The sequence below is a fragment of the Rutilus rutilus genome, assembly GCF_951802725.1.
Source record: "Rutilus rutilus genome assembly, chromosome: 15".
NCBI classification, from domain to species: Eukaryota; Metazoa; Chordata; class Actinopteri; order Cypriniformes; family Leuciscidae; genus Rutilus; species Rutilus rutilus.
The window spans coordinates 577,428-582,427 of NC_140220.1; the positions used below are offsets into that span (position 1 = coordinate 577,428).

At 44.7% G+C, this 5,000-nt stretch overlaps 1 protein-coding gene across 1 annotated transcript in view; it reads left to right on the forward strand.

Moving 5' to 3' along the window:
* LOC311304929 (bromo adjacent homology domain-containing 1 protein) overlaps nt 1-770 on the forward strand; it is a 13,684-nt gene extending 12,914 nt beyond the window's left edge. The window contains exon 7 of the mRNA XM_084432284.1: nt 1-770. This exon is cut by the window's left edge and continues 820 nt beyond it. The gene's annotated coding sequence lies outside the window, so the exon portion shown is untranslated.
* Nucleotides 771-5,000: the final 4,230 nt, after the last annotated feature.

The following is a 5,000-nucleotide window of genomic DNA, read 5'->3' on the forward strand; positions in this document are numbered from 1 at the left end:
CAAGTGAAGTATTTATGAATGAGTCATTGAATCATTCACTCAAGAGATTCGTTCAAAAACGCTGATTCATCCAGTAATGAAGCAAGTGAAGTCTTTATGAGTGAGTCATTGAATCATTCATCCAAGAGATTTGTTCAAAACACGCAGATTCATCCAGTAATGAAGCAAGTGAAATATTTATGAATGAGTCATTGAATCATTCACTCAAGAGATTCGTTCAAAAATGCTGATTCATCCAGTAATGAAGCAAGTGAAGTCTTTATGAGTGAGTCATTGAATCATTCACTCAAGAGATTTGTTCAAAAAACGCAGATTCATCCAGTAATGAAGCAAGTTAAGTCTTTATGAGTGATTCACTGAATCATTCACTTGAACAGATTTATAATAATAATAAAAATTCAAATTAATAAACATTTTTAATAGACTTTTATAACCTCTAATAAATTACATGTTATTTTGTTTAGAGAATTGTGATCTCTATTTCAAAGAGAAAATCTGTGATTGTTAATTTATCCAGAATCGTGCAGCTCTAACGTTTAACAAGGAAATCCTTACTTTTCCTTAATCAGTCTTTCTACTTCCCCATTTCCGGTGTTTCTTTGCTAATTAACTAGTAATTTCTGAGTGAAAATGAAACTCTGAGAAACTCTTGCATCAGATGTTTTCCAGTTATCGTTAGAGTCATCGATCTCGGTGTGAACGGGCCGTTAAAGATAAAGAGTGTGTTTGTGAGAACAGAAATCTGATGCTCGTAATATTTATTCCTGTGGCGTTTGAGTTCATCCTGAGTGACTGACGGCTCGTGAGTGAGTGACGGCTCGTTCGTTCGTGAGTGAGTGAGTGACGGCTCGTGAGTGTGTGAGTGAGTGAGTGACGGCTCGTGAGTGAGTGAGTGAGTGAGTGACGGCTCGTGAGTGACAGCTCGTGAGTGAGTGACGGCTCGTGAGTGAGTGAGTGACGGCTCGTGAGTGAGTGAGTGACGGCTCGTGAGTGAGTGAGTGAGTGAGTGAGTGACGGCTCGTGAGTGTGTGAGTGAGTGAGTGACGGCTCGTGAGTGTGTGAGTGAGTGAGTGACGGCTCGTGAGTGAGTGACGGCTCGTTCGTTCGTGAGTGAGTGACGGCTCATGAGTGAGTGATGGAGTGAGTGAGTGAGTGACGGCTCGTGAGTGAGTGAGTGACGGCTCATGAGTGAGTGATGGAGTGAGTGAGTGAGTGACGGCTCGTGAGTGAGTGAGTGACGGCTCATGAGTGAGTGATGGAGTGAGTGAGTGAGTGACGGCTCGTGAGTGAGTGAGTGACGGTTCGTGAGTGAGTGACGGCTCGTGAGTGAGTGAGTGAGTGACGGCTCGTGAGTGACGGAGTGAGTGAGTGACGGCTCGTGAGTGACGGAGTGAGTGACGGCTCGTGAGTGAGTGAGTGACGGCTCGTGAGTGAGTGAGTGAGTGACGGCTCGTGAGTGAGTGAGTGACGGCTCGTGAGTGAGTGAGTGAGTGACGGCTCGTGAGTGACGGCTCGTGAGTGACGGCTCGTGAGTGAGTGAGTGACGGCTCGTGAGTGAGTGAGTGACGGCTCGTGAGTGAGTGAGTGAGTGACGGCTCGTGAGTGAGTGACGGCTCGTGAGTGAGTGACGGCTCGTGAGTGAGTGAGTGAGTGACGGCTCGTGAGTGAGTGAGTGACGGCTCGTGAGTGAGTGAGTGACGGCTCGTGAGTGACGGCTCGTGAGTGACGGCTCGTGAGTGAGTGACGGCTCGTGAGTGAGTGAGTGACGGCTCGTGAGTGAGTGAGTGACGGCTCGTGAGTGACGGAGTGAGTGACGGCTCGTGAGTGAGTGAGTGACGGCTCGTGAGTGAGTGAGTGACGGCTCGTGAGTGAGTGACGGCTCGTGAGTGAGTGACGGCTCGTGAGTGACGGCTCGTGAGTGAGTGAGTGACGGCTCGTGAGTGAGTGACGGCTCGTGAGTGAGTGAGTGAGTGAGTGAGTGACGGCTCGTGAGTGAGTGAGTGACGGCTCGTGAGTGACGGCTCGTGAGTGAGTGAGTGACGGCTCGTGAGTGAGTGAGTGACGGCTCGTGAGTGAGTGAGTGAGTGAGTGACGGCTCGTGAGTGAGTGACGGCTCGTGAGTGAGTGAGTGACGGCTCGTGAGTGACGGAGTGAGTGAGTGACGGCTCGTGAGTGAGTGAGTGACGGCTCGTGAGTGACGGAGTGAGTGAGTGACGGCTCGTGAGTGAGTGAGTGACGGCTCGTGAGTGACGGAGTGAGTGAGTGACGGCTCGTGAGTGAGTGAGTGAGTGACGGCTCGTGAGTGAGTGAGTGAGTGACGGCTCGTGAGTGAGTGACGGCTCGTGAGTGAGTGAGTGACGGCTCGTGAGTGAGTGAGTGACGGCTCGTGAGTGAGTGAGTGACGGCTCGTGAGTGAGTGAGTGACGGCTCGTGAGTGTGTGAGTGAGTGACGGCTCGTGAGTGAGTGAGTGAGTGAGTGAGTGAGTGACGGCTCGTGAGTGAGTGAGTGAGTGACGGCTCGTGAGTGAGTGACGGCTCGTGAGTGAGTGAGTGAGTGAGTGACGGCTCGTGAGTGAGTGAGTGACGGCTCGTGAGTGAGTGAGTGACGGCTCGTGAGTGAGTGAGTGAGTGACGGCTCGTGAAGCTTACGCCTAAAGTGCGGCGACTCTGACCAAACGAACCAAAGGACGACGCGGTGAGAAACACACATTCACCGTCACACAACTCATCAGTTAAACACAACAAATGAAGTGCTTGCGTGATTTGTAAGGAGATCTATGTTTTGTATCTATGAAACCTTTAGATTCAGATCCTCTAGAATGCAGAAATATATTTTAATATTTATTTGACATTTGCTCTTCTAGTGTCCCCTAGAGAACTTGCACTATTACATTCCCTGATCGTTTGTGAGACGCGGATCAAAACCGCTTCAAGTTTATTCAGTAAATGAAGCCGATTATAAAATATTACAACATTCCCTACAGTGACATGTGTGAGTTCCAGTGTTCCTGAACACCTGAGTTTCTTCCGGGAACGAACACGTCACAATATTCCTCATTATAATAATTAATGCGCAGAATAAAGGGGCGGGGCCTGGTTGAGTTAGTTAGTCGTGTGTTAAACTGGCGGTTATGGAAAGGGGGCGGGACATTTCCCAAACACACTCGAAGCTCTCGACCAATCACAACACACTGCTCCAGCCGACCAATCAGAGCACAGTGTGCTTTTCAGGAGGAGGGGCTTCATAGAGACAGGAAGTAAACAGAGTGTTACTGACAGACTGGGAAGAGAGGAGCCGCAACAATGGAGAATATGAGGAGAATAATCAACATTCAAGCAGAATCTAGAGCAGACGAATGAAGAAAAGCAGGAACTGAATATTGTATAACCGGCAGTGACAGAGTTTAAACAACTAAAGATGTGTGTTAGAGTTTCTCCTCCCTTTTTAAAGCTAATAAGTCTTTATTTTGTTATTCTAGACATCATTAAATGGTTATTTTGTATTGTTTTTCCTGAGGGAACAGACACACCAGTTGAGAAACGAGCACCTTAACGAGACACATTAGCTAAATATTAACTGCGAAATATATATGAACGTCTGACATGAACTCAGAAGATAAACACAGTTTACGCTGAACTGAGAGCGTCAGCATGAATCATGTTTGTGGCGTTCGGCCCAGTGTAGAAATGTATGATTTTAAATGTTCATAATTCTCCAGTGTCCCTTCATGTCAGCTTTATGATGTCATGATGTTGAATCCCCAGATCATCCGCTGATTACAGGAGGAACGTCTCTGAAAAATATGATTCAAATTTAAAGTCATTTTTTTACATTTGGAAAAGCGTCGTCTTTCTTCTTTCGCTTTCTTCTAAACAAAAAGGAGATATTTTATTAAGTCTGTTTCTAAAGCTGGAATATGCTATATATTTTTAGGACTATTTTTGAGGTTAAAAACAAAACAAATTCTATTTAAATTCCTGATTATGATATTTTCTCTGATCTGGACTCTAAAGCAGTGAAGTTAAGCCGAGGTTGTGTTCGGATCGAGACGTCAGCGTTGCACAGGGCGTTTATGATGCTTTCGAGACTTGCAATTGTATTTAAAGAAATTATTTAAAATGGAGTATAAAAGCATATATCTATATTTCCTCTTAGTTCTCAGTGTTTTGAAGTGCTGTTGCAATATTGTGCTCAAACAAGTGCAGTAGATTTTATTATTATTTGTGTGTGTGTTAAATTATGAGTATCATCAGATCATGAAGTCTTAATGGATTCTTCAGAAATATCTTCATTATGATGTTTTATTTCATCAGCTGATTGTTTAATTGTCGGATGATTGATGATTGTTACGGACAGAATGATTTCTGAAGGAAATATTCCCGATCATTCCGATGAGAAAACTGTGTTTTCCTGATTGACCATTAGCTCACACTGACCGGTCACAGATCCTGTGTGTGTGTTTGTTTTTTTGGACCCAGTGTGTCTTTTTTTCTTTCTTTTTTTTTTCTTTCTTTTTTTCTTTCATTAATATTTGTTTTCTGATGTGTTTTCAATGGCGATGGATCCCTACTGATTATTGTTCAATGAAAGAGTATTTATAAAATATAAACTGAAGTCTTTTGTGAAATCATCGAGTCTCTGTTTGTGTTCAACACTATGATTATATGTTTAATCTTTAATTCAGTGACGGATGTTCAGTTTATCTTAATATTTATAGTTTAACAAAAATTTTGAAATGAGTGAAGAATCACTGCAGCTTTAGTCTCTTACATCCAGCAGATGTCAGTCTTCATCAACTAGTGTGTGTGTGTGTGTGTGTGTGTGTGTGTGTGTGGATGCGAGTGTGTGTGTGTGTGTTTGTGAGTGTGTGTTTGTGTGTGTGTGTGTTTGTGTGGATGCGAGTGTGTGTGTGTGTGTGTTTGTGAGTGTGTGTTTGTGGGTGTGAGTGTGTGTGTGTGTGTGTGTGTGTGTGTGTGAGTGTGTGTGGGTGTGAGTGTGT